The following is a 14,090-nucleotide window of genomic DNA, read 5'->3' on the forward strand; positions in this document are numbered from 1 at the left end:
TGCTGAAAGAACTGAAACCAAATTGAAATGTTGTATTCCCTTTGATATAGTGCCAGCATATGTGTTTTTTATCTATATTACTAAAGAGAAGAAAAATCAAAGCATCTTTTACAGACAAGCAACATGAACTGGTCAAACTTTAGAAGTGTATTCAGCTCAATATGCCTGTTCATAAACTAACCGTAAAGAAAGTTATAGTGAAAAAAAAAAATCAGAGCAGATTGGATCAGTCCTGCACACACACTCCGTTCCCATCTGTCCATGTGCGGCAGGCATTGCAGAGGTTGAGGAACCGTTAGCAGACCGTGGGATCCAGAGATCAAAGAGCGGCCCCCTGTTGAGGTCTGTGGTCCCGAGGAACACAAGCCGCTATGGGCTAGAGCCAGGATCTCATCTCCAGCTAATTAACTAAAACCCCTTTGACGCTGTTATTTGCATTCCTAATGTACAGCACTCAGTGTAATATCTGCCACACATATTAAATAAGAAGCGCTTGTGGGTTTGTCTAACAAGGCACCCCAGTGTTTTTAGCACAAATACATTTGTAATCACTTTAAAACGTTGTGAGGGCGGCTACACAGAAGAACTGAATTACCCTGAAACAGTGATGAATTTCACAATATGATTAAATGAACATTTGTGTGAACTTGCTTGATTCACATGTTCAACTTTTTGTTCATTTTAATCCGGACCACCACATGCATACTTGTGAACACACATAAATATGCATGCACACAGTCACACAGGACCCTCACTGAAAACACACACCTTGCACGCCCACAGTGAAGTTTTCAAGCACTCTCAAGAGCAGCTTTCCAATCTCAGGACTCAGTGGAGTGAGAGAAGGGCCTGAATTATAAATCAGGGGGCTTTAAACGACTATGTAGATTAGCAAGCAGTCATGTTTGGTGTCTTCAATAATTAATTACTTGTTTGTACCAAAGTGGACCTCGCCTCTTTTTTGTATTGCTCTGCGTGTCTGCAAACAAACACTCACTGGCATGCAATCAGGAGCTGCCAAGGGGTGAGGAGCGCTCCTGAAGAGCCTGGTGTCAGGGCTGATATCACGACAAAAGGTCACTGCTGCATGGAGGGGGGGGGGGGGCGTTCTCATAGTGTGTGAGTATGTACATTTTTATACTTATTTCTCAGATAAAACTCTTGAAAGTGAGGATGTTTTGCTTGCCTGAACATTTCCCAGAGGCTAGTTTTGGGTTTGAGCGTAGCTCTGACGAAGTTATCGCTAGAAAGTCTGTGTTAAGTCCTCATTGTGTGTGTATTTGAACATGCACACCTATTAGTAAAGACAACTGTTAACTGAGTTTCAGCACTCTGTAACTATATGGACCAATGTCTGCCAACAGTAACACCAGCCAGCTACAGCAGAGTGACACCTGTAAATCAAACTGTCACAATACAGCATCATGTCCTAAAAAATGTAAGACAGACCTCCTCTCCTTATCTCAGCCCTCTGGCCATCTCTCCACGGCCGCCCTGAAACAGCCCTGTAAGCAGACTAAAGACAAGTGGGAGGATGAAATGGTATCCCGCTCTCCCCCGTGAGGGAGCAAAATGATGAATTGTGTAAAATCTTATTTGGCACCTCATATTAAAGAAGTCAGAGATTAAACCCGCAAAGCAAAAGGCAAAAAAAGAGCTGATGCAGACAGAGCAGAGGAGGACCCATTAGAGAAACGCTCCTGTCTGTCTTTTCTGTCCGGCTGGGTGACACCTAGCTCCTTAATGAGCTGTCTGAAGTTAAAACAGGAGAAATACCAACACAATAAATTACCAGGCTCATCGCTTCCTGTTTGCCTCCACTCAGATGCGGCTGAGTAATCTTTCTATCTGGCCTCGTACCATCCAGAATGAGATTCTGTCAAATCACATTCTACAGTCCTTGGGCCCATTTGCATAACTACGTTCGATGTTTCCAGCCAAACTGGTGACATGTTTTTCTGCAGTTAATTAGATTTTGGAATTAGTTTTCCAAAAAGAAAAAAAAAAAAAAAAAACACAAGATGATTTCTTCTCTGCTTGGTCTTCTATTCCCATTTGGAAGTGACAAGATAAAATTGTATATAAGGGTAATTGCATGGCTGTGCTGGAATTAGAGCTGGAGAGAGAAGGTATTTTTGCAGTTAAGGAGCTAATACTCTATTCCAATTTCTGTCTGTTTAGCATGCAGGCTCTGAACTGTTCCCTCTGACATGGCAAACCTCATTAAGATAGAGCAAACTAATTCACTTGAGGACGAAAGCTAATTCTCCATATCTTTTTGTTCTTCTTAGAGATATAGAGACAAACTGAAATTGGGTCTTAGGGGATATGCACACTTGAAGGTAGAGCTCTTTCCCAGCTCTTATCGTTACACATTTACTGTAGATTAAAGCGAAGAAGGGAGAGAACATAACCTTAAGCTCCCTTTGAACTGGCACTGTCAGAAATAGAGGAGGCTCTGTACGGCAAGCCCACACTGGACAAAACTGTCAAGAGTATGGACATCCGAGCTGCACGGGATCAGTCCGCTCATTCTTGCTGATGAAGCACAGCTAGCCTTTTAATGAAGAGGCGGAGGAGAACAGGGAAGAGGAGAGAAAGATGGAGGGAGACTAAAGGAAGGAAGCGCCGATGCTGGGCCTACGATGGGCAGACATCCATTAAACAAGCACTCAGCATGGGATGTGACATTTACCGAGAACAGCCAAATGCCATGGCAATTAATCAGGGTGCTGAATGCCAGCTGTATCAATACCCCTAGTTCACGGTCATGGGCACACTTGAGCATGCAGAAAGAAACACACACACCTGAAAAAAGATACTTTTCTCTGTTTTCACAGGAAGAACACAATGTGGATAGAGCGCTGCGGCTTGTCTCTAACCTTAATATTATTTGAATGTCTCAAACTAGGACGCACACGGAGAAATGGAATGAATACATCACTCGCACAATCACAGAGTAAGGCCTGGGAGATGGCACACATTTTACTCTGCAGGGAGTTGCAAATTGCTTTTGAATAACCGAGGTCTAATTGACAGGAAAAGAATGCGCTGTCACTTAGCTAGTGCGACTGTCATTAACACATTTTTCATTTTGTACATGCTCCGAGGCATTATTGTTTTGTTGGCCTCAATCCCTCCCCGGTGCAGTGAATATGTTTTAAAATGGTTGTGAGCAGAATGTTGTTAGCTACACAACACTCCCCGAGGGGAACAAAACACAAGAACAATTGGCTCATTAGAAGCAGAAACACTTCAAACCACAATGTGGCTGGAACACACTCAGAGGAGAGACAAAGTCAGGGAGGGAAGAGCACAGATGGATGGATAGGAGAGACTGGGAGGGAGACAAAGGCACACCAGCAGAGGAGAGGCAACCTTGTGTTCAACACACAGCGAGCTCAGCGTGCACTAGAGAATTCAACTGTGGAGATGAGGTGAATTTATAACGCACATGAAAAGGCTGAGGAGTGAGGTGCAACACATAATTAGATTAGAGTAATCTGATTATCACTTGCACTACCTGCAACGACATATTGTACGCTTATAATGAGTACAGGAATAATCACATTACTCATACTTCCATGAATTTACTCATAGAGATTTATACAAGGTAAAGCACATTTACACTGTGAGATTTGACATACCTTGAAAACATTTGTAGAGGACTTCTCACCTGTCTCTTGACTCTCTATGTTAGAATTTAACTTGTTGCTAACTAATAATTAGTTACAGTGGGAGACAAAGAGTAACATAGAGTTTTCAAAAAGGTTACATCCCAGATTTTAGATAATTAGCAAAGGTGGAAAGTTAATAAGTGCAGTCACTTACTTCATACTTATAATCTATTTCTTTAAAAAAAAAATCTCTGTTGTAGTTACAGGTGAATTTGCAGATACAAACATACAATACACTCAGTAAGTATCTGGGAGCAGCTACAACATTAAAGGATAAAGCTGGTGATGTTTTCTATATTTTTCTTATTGTCAACAAATCTCGTGTACAGAGCCAAACCAACAATGAACTGATCCTACTTACAAGTATTGTGTGTGTATCCAAAGCCTGATATATCTTATTCCGCTGTGCTGTAGAGCTCTGTTGTTGTCCAAAAACTATTTAAAGCACGTCAGTGAGTCATATCACACAGTGGGTGACACGTTCCTTCGCCACAAAGATTACGGTTACAGCAGTTTGCTTAGAAATGGCTCCAAAGAATAATACTAGCGATTATGTTTTCAGTCTCAGGAGAGAGGTTCCTTGTACGGTAGACAACATTATGCAGGAACACGGTTCTCTCTACAGAGCTTCGCTAGCTTGTTGTGCTACATATCACAACCTCTTAAATTTGTGCTACCTTACAAATGCCTCAAAGAACTTCAGTTAAAAGTCAAGAGGTTGTGTTATGTAGCAGAGCAAACTAGCAAAGCTCTCTAAACAAAACCTCGTTCCCACACATGCGCAGCAGCATCTGCCGTACAAGGAACCTCTCTCCTGAGACTGAAAACATAATTGCTGTTATTACTCTTTGGAGCCATTTCTAAACAAGCTACTGTAACCGTAATCTTTGTGGTGAAGGAACATATCACCCAGTGCAGCTGTGTGGCTCATTGACATGTTTTTACCACTTTTTGGACAACAACAGAGGTCTGGGGCACAGAGGAATATCAGGCTTTGGATACACACACAATACTTTTAAGTAGATCAATTCATTGTTGGTTTGGCTCTGCATGAGATTTGTTGACAACAAGAAAAATATAGAAAACTGCCAACTTTATCCTTTAAACTGCTGTTTAGATTTTAACAATCTGAAAAGAGCCATTCCTCATAATGATTACTGTTACATCTTACTACTAATACTTCTGTAATTTGTCTTTTTGAGTAAAATTTTGGAAATGATTCAATATATTTCCATAATCAGTAATCTCTCCTACCTTGTGTGCATGACTTCAGCAGCTCAGCTCAGCCTCTCTCTGGTTGAGGCCTCTGTCAGGCAGAGCTGCTATAAAAATCTATAAAAAGGATAAGAGAGTATTTGTAATTCTGTGAGTGAATGACCTTACTGTGACAGCCGCTCTGAGACACGGATGTCCCAAATACACCAAACAACTGGCCGAGCCATGCCACTGACCTGTGTGTGTGTGTGTGTGTGTGTGTATGTGAGAGAAAGTGCAAGAGAAGATCACAGAAACAGTGGGAGTATTTTATGACAGACACCAGCCCGTCTCTTTCCTTGGCTGGGTGTCTTGAGGCAGACTGGAGGAAGCTCAGGCTAAAACAGCTCTCGAGGTCTCTAATGTTTTGTATAGAGATTAGAGTAATATTTTCCAGGACATATTCATCTATAATTCATTCGGTCTATTGAATCACCAAACATCACTCACAGTCTATTAATATCAAATTCACAGACTTACAGTCTGATGTAACTGTTCCTCTGCATGCAAGACAACTCTGCAACCGCAAAAACTGAATTCACAATGTTTGTTAACCTTGTAAACCCCAGAGTAAATTTAAGTCACAAGTTAAAAAATTGAAACACTGCCTCAGGGTACTTTACTTTTCATGTGACTTAACTTTTAAAAAGACATTCATTGAGAAACTAGTACCAACCTATTATGGATACATAGGTTATTTTAGATGAATTAGCTTGTTTTTACAGGTGATAATTATTAGCTTCCTTTGTCCTTATGGAAAGTTTTTTGTTTTAGTTTAGTTTAATGTATTAAGCGTTTAAATGAGACAAATGTAGACCTTTACACCTGTTTACATTCTACCTGCTGTTTGTGCTTCATCCATCTTCTCCTCGGCCTGATGTTGTTCCACAGCGCCCTCTACTGATGTATGAAAGTGAAATGAAAAGAAAAATACGTTTTTCCAGTTTTAATCCTGTGTCCCTGTGTTATTAGTTCATTTATCTCTTGTTATATGCCAAATATATGTCAAAAATCAGTATCAGAGTATACTTACATCAAAATCCTTGTCTTTTCTCTTCCTGTAAAACAAATGTTGGATGACTCACTCACAGGCTTTTACAAAAGTTCATCCAATAAAATGGGACTTTGGATGAGTAGCTCGCCACACCGGTCATATAAAACTGCACTTCACTGTTTATGGGTCGTAGCAGCTAACAGAGTAATATGGAGAGAGACAGGAGGAGATGTATGTGAGGTGTATGTGGAGCCAACAGTCCTCTCTAGCTCCGGCTCTACAGAGCTCCTCTGGGGGACGTTCACTGCGGATGCAGCGGCCTCTTCAGTGATGGCAGTCAGAGGTTGGTTAGCTGACCTCAGAGCTCGCTCTAAACCACAGGGTTTCACTCAGGGACTATTAATAAATTACTGTTTGAAGTGCTTTAGTGCTTCTTCTATTATATATTAATATTTTTATGGAAATTTTATTCAAAAACGTCTCCTACTTCCCTCTTCTTCTTTGTAAATGCTATTCAGGTGCATTACTGCTACCTGCTTTCAGTCAACCTGACTCGTTGTACAGTCCTGCCTCACACTGGTGAAATTTAGTTTTATATGTTTCTTTTTCATAATTCTATACTTATATTGTGCCTCTCAAAAATGTAGAAACATGTTGTTCAGTTTGCTACAGCCACTTTGCTCTGTTGACTTCTTTTCATGTGTTCCTTGTTATGTTAGTTACAATATAAAATAGAAGAAGCACTAATTCAATCCAATTATGCGTGCGCGAGATTTCAGAATGAGACTTCCCCTTGAGAGAGACTTGGTTAGACACAATAACAAACAGACAATAGGTAAAGAAAAAGAATTCTCTGTATAGTCCTTTCTATAATGTTGTCAGACACTTATAATAACAATCTGAGCCTGTCAGTGGTAAAAACAAGCCTTTTAAGTGGACATACATTGACAGGGAGCTATGGTCCCGTCGGATTACGTTGCAGCCCGTTTCGCGGCTGTTGGCTGCAGCGCTCTCGTTCAATACTGGACCAATTTCAAAAATCGTTGTCCTCATTAGTCAGTTGGACACAAATGAGAGGAAAATAGGGTCCGAGTTTAAAAAATGCAAAAAAGTGAGGTCACTGGGCAGGCATAAACTAATGTTTAGTTAGTAAGCGTTATGATACTTAAATTGTTATTCGGTGCTTCGACCAGTGATTCAACATAAAGTCTTTTCCATGTAGATATTTTTATTTTTGTCATAGCAGGGAAAGCACAAGTAATAACATGATGACTCCATAACATTTAGGTGTTGTATGATTTACCATTTGAGACAAAGACAAATATGCACAATATTTGGTCACTAGAACTATCACTATAATCAATGTTATCAGTTGCACTTTTCCTACTACGACATTTAAAATTGATGCCATTAAAAACAGGTTTGTATTTAACTGGTTTTATAGGCTACAGGGGTCACCAAGTTAGTCCAGATTAGTTTAAATATGTAGGAAGTCTGGTAGAATTCTCAGGTCATTTTCACATTAACCCCTTTGACGCACAAGAGGGCGCCACCAGTTCATATTATTCTCACAAGTAGCAGGTCCAAGCAGGCTGGATGACTGGCTCTGGTTTAGTTTCAGCTGGCAGGACAGGGAAAAACGTGTGAATGTATTTGTGATGTTTTTACATGACATAAAGACAGTTTGTGCTGTAGTTGACTAGGTGAGTGAATTTACATTTTTGAGGTGTGTGGGATAATCTATCATAATAACTTAATCCTGTTACCTCAATCAGAAAATCTCCTTTTTGTGGAAAGAACACTTTAAATAATCTGTGGATTTAGTTACTGTAGCTGTAGGTGGCAAATATTCACCTTAATCTGTACACACACCCAGTCATAGCCTCCTTTAAATCTTAGACTTTAATGCCTCAAACATTACTTACTTTACACAAGAAGGATTTTGGTGTCCAAATTTGATGTGGTAATGGTATAACTTAGCCAGTTTATAATCATTATGAATAAATGCTGCATCATTCAAGAGTTTATGATTGGTATCGACCAGATTAAGTCAGTTAACTTTAGGAAAGGAACCTCAGCTCAAGAAGATTAGTATCATAGACAGCACTGTTCTATTCATTCAAGCAATAGGTGTAAATGAGACATGACAGCAGCATCTGACATCTCTTGCCCTCGAGGCTAAAGGGGGTGTATGTGTGGAGGTGGGGGGGAGGGGGGGGGTCTGCTTAGATTACATAAACTCATCCTAGAACCATGGGAGAGCAACAGAGACAGAGTAATAACCTGTGGATCACTTCTCCCCGAGTCTGTGTTTAGATTTCATTATTTCCCAGAGGCACAGAGCTCCTCGAAGCGAGGCCTCATACACATGAATAGTATCTCATCCAAACTACAAGCTCTACCCTAACAGTCCTATTTTTAGTCCTACAAAAAAAAACAGAAACCATGAAAACCAAATGACAGCTTCACTCTTTGTGTTTGTGTGTTTTCTCAGGGTGATTGTAGAGCCTTTGCAGATGAAACATCAGCCTACTACACCCAGGGAGAGGATCCCATAATCTGTTTAAATATGTCTCTTAGAATTGTTGTTGTGAGTCTCCATAAAGCTGTTATTACAGGTATTACTGTGAGCTTGACAAGTATGTCTTGGCAATGGTTCGGTGCAATGTCACAGTCAAAGTGAGATCACTGATGGCAACAATAGCTGGATGATGGATGACACATACAGTAGATGGATAGATGGATTGTTATGGTTCACATGTTGAATCAAGTGTATCAAAGGTAAGATGACACCAACCATGAGTGTGAAAGCAAGAGAGAGATACAGTTGGAGAGAGGAGAAGTTGAGTAAAAGGTTAAGTGCCACCTGCAGACAGCAGACCATTCGGGACGTCATAACACAGCCGTAAAAAACCCTCTTAAGGCAGTTTGTTACAAACCAGGTTAACACACTGGAGCAGTTTACAACTGGAGCTGATGCACAGTAAAGCACTTTACACAGTCACTGAGACTAACTGGTTTGGCAGATACCACCACACACGCACACACAGACACACACACACACATGCACATAATGACTCTGAAACAATGATCTTTATTTTGATATGATCCGTTTGAGTGAGTGCTATAATAACATATCTTCTGACACCTGTCACCTAGATGGTTCTGGTCTAGTTCTACCTGACAGGGCATGACCACTGACGCTACACTTTCATTTTCATCTAGCTCCCCACATTATAGTTTAAACTTAACTTTGTAACCCTACAGTATTGATTTAAAGCACTGTTCAAACCCATTGATTTTTATTTAAAATTCTACTCTCACTGTTAGATGCCAGTCACAGCGTATGTATCTAGAATAATATACAACACTAGTAGACTTTTCCATTTGATGTAAGAGTGCAGTCATTAAAAAAATTACCTTGGATTTGAATTTTTCACCCAGTAATGACTGATATGTTTGGTCTCACTGAAGTGCTGGAACATGAAGTTACAGAATATAATGTTATGTTGTCAAACAGCGTGAAAAAGTTTAACATTAAAGCACCTCTATGTAACCTTTGCTGAACAGCGCCCCCTCTGGCCTCAGCTGGTAAGTTGGTTCTTGGGCAACCATGTTCTACTGTATTGTTTTTCATTCATTTTATGTAATTACTTCTGCCAAGGAGGTTATGGTTTCGCCTGTTTTGAAATAAAATGAGAAATTTGGGCTACCATAGAAACATGGTGGTGCAAAATGGCGAGGAAGAGGACCTGCTCCCTATGTAGATATAAAGGGCTCATTGTAAGATAACGAAAACACAACGATTCTTATTTTCAGGTGATTATACACTAATTAAACATACTTATGAATATTATATCCCATATCTGCCAAGTCCATTCTGCTAGATGCCACTAAATTCTCAACACTGCACCTTTAATATTTTAATAATTACACCACTGAACTATGTCAGTGTCAGTTGCTGCTGCTTATGCAGAGTTCACACTACACCATTATGGCCCTGATTTTCCACTTGCCGACAGTTTTTGGAGATCGCCGACAGAATCCCCAGATCAGAGGCAAATTGGCATTCGATTGGCACTCGATCGCAATGCGTGAACTGTTCAAAGACGTGATCCAAGAGACTCGCTGATGCATTGTAGACACCGGAAAGATATCAAGCAGGCTTAATATCTGGACCTGTCGGGGAGTCAAAATCCTGTAGTGTGAAAACTGTTTTGACTGAGGGCGGCAATGAGCTACAGTCAATTAGAGTGCAGGTGACGGGAAACATTTCCCTTGTCACTTCTCACATATGTTTTTGTGACAAAACATAGTTTGGAGATCACACAGACTCGTCTGGGATTCCTCCTGCTGAAAGATCTTGTAATGTGTGACCCCCATTCACCAATCAGTCTTGTAGTGTGCAAAACACAACGACTTCATGATTCCTGATTACAAGACAGAAAGTTGTGTAGTGTGAACAGTACAGCGATCTGACGACTTTGAAAGTCATGTAGTGTGTGCTTGGCATTAGATGTCACGAAAAAGTGTAAAAAAAGATGAAAAAATGAAAAACTAACAAGTTTGTGAAAACAACCAAGTAGCCAACTTTTTTAAGTTTTATTTTTTATTTATTAAGTAGCCTACATCTTACTAAACCTGTGTTTAGTCAATTATGTTTAAACCTGTGTTTACGAAATTGTGTTTACATAACACAATTTCACTCTTACAATAATAAAACGGAGGATTAGTAAATAGTCTATTTTGTTCCTTTTTATTTCCAAACGGGTGAAATCTTGACCTCCTTGTCATAAAATGAATGAAAAACAAAAAAGTAGAATGTGGTTGCTCAGCAACCATCCTAAAACAGACTTACGGCTGCTGACCCGTCATGAACCAGGAAATTTGGCCCCACCCTAGTTGGATCAGCTGGAGGGCTAAACTATCATGAGTGCGGTTAGTGTTATGCGCACAATGAAGCAACACAACAACAAATCTTGCAAGAGTTTCACAAATCGTCCCTCCAGCTGATCCAATCCAGTGCCAACTCTAGTTGACAGCGAGTCTTTCAACTGCCGACAGAGTGCCACAGGCTGCCACTGAGGTGCCACAAGCTGCCACTGAGGTGCCACAGGCTGTTATTGAGGTGCCATAGGCTGCCAGTGCCACTAGGAGGATCCTGGCCTTACTGTGTTAATGTTTGCTAACATTAGTCATCATAAGCCACTGGTCATACCAGATTATGTATTGAATTAAGCAAGATGTCTCACTTAAAGAGGAAATTTAGGGTGAGTGGTGGAAACATCAGGTTTTGAGTGTTAAAGAAGCATCAACAATTATCAAACCAGGCAGATGATACACACAGCAATTCTCACCCTCTGTTGCTGTGTAATTGCTTTTCTTCACACCTCACTTCATAACTTTATCACCACTTTATCAGCTGTCAAATCATATACACAACACTTCTCATCTACTGCAGCAGTCTTCTTGCTTTTCTTTATACCTGACTATCACCAGGCAGAGTTTATTCTAAGCTGCTGGATAACACGTTAAGCCTGTGTTTGCCTAACTCTCTGAACACAAACACGGCTAATACCAATCCGGCTGCACCACCACTGCTGTTGAGCCTCTCCCAGTGGGGCGTTGGGCAGGCCTGTGTTGACAGTACTGTTGCCCCAGTAAGCCTGATGATTCACACACAATGTTGTGCCAATCTGCGGGTCTCAACACACACCAACGGCGCACAGTCCTAGCCAACCAGCCGGTGGCTAATTGTGCAATGACAGGACCAGAAACTTTCTTCAGCTCTGCAGACTCATGGGCAGAAAACAAGTGCACACACATTTCATTGTGCAATATATGGGTCTCACTTGGACAATATGATTCAGCACTTAGCCTTGAAATAACAAAATCCATCCAAATGCCTCTCAGTCTGGTTTACGGTAAATCTCTTGGCATTAAAGTCTATCTGTGGCTGTCAATGGACAAAAAATAGATGCGTCAGCAGCGTTTAGACCACTGCTGTATTGTTTGGAAAGGTCAAACAATGTCTTGAGGATTCTCCACTGAATAAAGTGTTTTAGCTTTAGTCAGGGACCAATAAAAGTTATTTTAGGACATCAGTAGAGAGCACCTTTTGTCCTCACATCAACCAGGGTCACCTTAACACTTGAAGCAATTGTGGAGAACTTTTGAGCTGTGTTACTCTCACAGAGCAGCACAGCGGGGAAAACCTGTTGCCTCGACCTTTGTCATGTGTGATACTTAAGACCTGCGGCCTCGGTGCAGGTGAGAGCCGTGTGGACAGTTTGCACCTGTAATCTGAAGAGCTGAGGTCACCTCTGGCACTTGGGACTACTTGTTCTCTTTGTCTTTCAAACCAACTCCCTCCCTCTGTTGTATCTGGTGTCTTTCTCCCTTCTCTAACCCTCCATATCTGTTCTTCCTTTGCTGCGACAGAAAACAAGGGTGGGAACCAGAGCTGATACAGGTGGTGAGAGGATGTGCGAGGTTCAACCAGAGTGAAACGTGAGAGTGAGAGAAGACCATTGAAACTAGGAACACTGTTTGTTCTAATGGCTTCCAGAGAAGGCAAACACCAACTAGTGCTATCCAGATGTTTTCTTTCCTTTCTTTCTTTTTCTCTTGACTTCTTTCTAAAATGAATATTACCTTGTTTTACCCAAGTAGCTGGATAATTTGTTCCATTTGAGGGGAGGGGGCGGCAGGCAGGCGACAGTCAGGCGAGCAGCCGCACAGGTTCAGGCCTTGTTGGAGAGTATCGCGTAGCCGCCTTTTACGACCTGTTTAACACCAGAGAGCTGAACGCAGCCATTTATTCCGCAGTGTATGACACGGTGTGAATGCGATAGGGTGAACACGGCAATAAAAAAGAAAAAACTCATGTTCATTACTGCGAGAGGAAATCAGACTACATGGAAAAAAAGAGAGGTCCCTGTTTGTCCGCAGTAAATTACATTGACGTTCATGACGCCTCCCGGCCTCTCTGGATCAACTGACAGGGTTTGTTTCTGCTACAACTTTCCACTGTTTAAAGGGAGGCTCTATTGTGATAGTACTCATATACTGAGGGGAAACCCTGACGCATGCTGTTTACTGGAGAAGCAGTTATAACATTTTAAACAGCCAAAATTCACACACACATACACACACACACACACACACACACACACACACTCACACTCACACACTCACATCATTTGCATAACAATTCATGTCTCAGCTAGAAAGTAGAGGTCCTAACTGCCTCCCAAGAGCATCCAACCTACCAAAACATATTTATCTTATGAAACTTCATCCATCATGTTGGTGTAATGAGAGATAACACATATGTCTCTGTTTACACATTCTGGGATAAGAAAAAACAGCATCAGCATAATTATGTGTATATATATGTTTGTGTGAGAAAGATGGTGAAAGTGGATAGTAGGAAAAGATGTGTGTGTTTGTGTAGGTTGTAAAGGAACAGAGGACAAAGAGCAGTGAGTGTCAGAACGGACAGCAGCCTTCATCTTTACAAGGTCTTCAGCAGAACAAGGAACATTTGTCCTGCCGACAACCAACAGGAGCCACCACTGAAACAAGGCTGTGTGTGTGAGTATGCAAGGTATCATGTTTATCGCACTGCTGTTTATTATGTATGTCAAAGCCAATATGTTTATATGACCGCTCTTTGGCTCAGGAGCCTGATCCTCAATTCCTTGAAAGATCACTGGAGGGTCCCCCTGTGAACACTTAGGCTCGGGCTTTCAGAGGGGGAGGAATAACAATCCCCTCTATGATGTCTTCCACATGCGCTCAATGACACGCACTAATTTTTTTCTGACTGTTTCGTCCTTCATCAGATGTGTTGGAGGCTAGGCAAGAAGGGGAGAGAAGAGAAAGAGAGAGACAAGGGTGAAGGAACGTGAGTGGGAGAGAGGAAAAAGTGAGAGCTGATCTTAAATTTCAATTGAGCCCAGGCAGCTACACAAACAGTGGATGAAGGTGGGAGGAGGGGGGGGGGGGACAGCAGCTGAGGCAGAGGGATGGATGGATGGATGTGGATGTGGAGAGGGAAGAAGGGAGGGAGTGAGGCGCTCGGCAGAGCCACTCAGTCTAGACTCCAGATGTGCAGGCAGCAGCAGTGTGGCTGTTTTGGCCCCCACCAGGCTGCTCTGGGA

At 41.5% G+C, this 14,090-nt stretch overlaps 1 protein-coding gene across 8 annotated transcripts in view; it reads right to left on the reverse strand.

The window, feature by feature from the left end:
• sulf2a (sulfatase 2a) overlaps positions 1-7,399 on the reverse strand; it is a 45,932-nt gene extending 38,533 nt beyond the window's left edge. For 5 of the 8 annotated variants that reach the window (XM_042405679.1, XM_042405675.1, XM_042405677.1 and 2 more), the window contains exons 1-3: positions 5,965-6,755; positions 5,772-5,831; positions 4,932-5,009 (exon numbers count right to left, since the gene is read on the reverse strand). The gene's annotated coding sequence lies outside the window, so the exon portion shown is untranslated. Of the gene's footprint in view, positions 1-4,931; positions 5,010-5,771; positions 5,832-5,964; positions 6,756-6,868; positions 7,003-7,383 lie in introns of those variants that run through there. The other 3 variants (XM_042405680.1, XM_042405676.1, XM_042405681.1) reach the window with 3 other exon arrangements.
• Between the last annotated feature and the right edge of the window lie 6,691 nt (positions 7,400-14,090).

Source organism: Thunnus maccoyii, chromosome 3 (genome assembly GCF_910596095.1).
Source record: "Thunnus maccoyii chromosome 3, fThuMac1.1, whole genome shotgun sequence".
Taxonomy (NCBI): Eukaryota; Metazoa; Chordata; class Actinopteri; order Scombriformes; family Scombridae; genus Thunnus; species Thunnus maccoyii.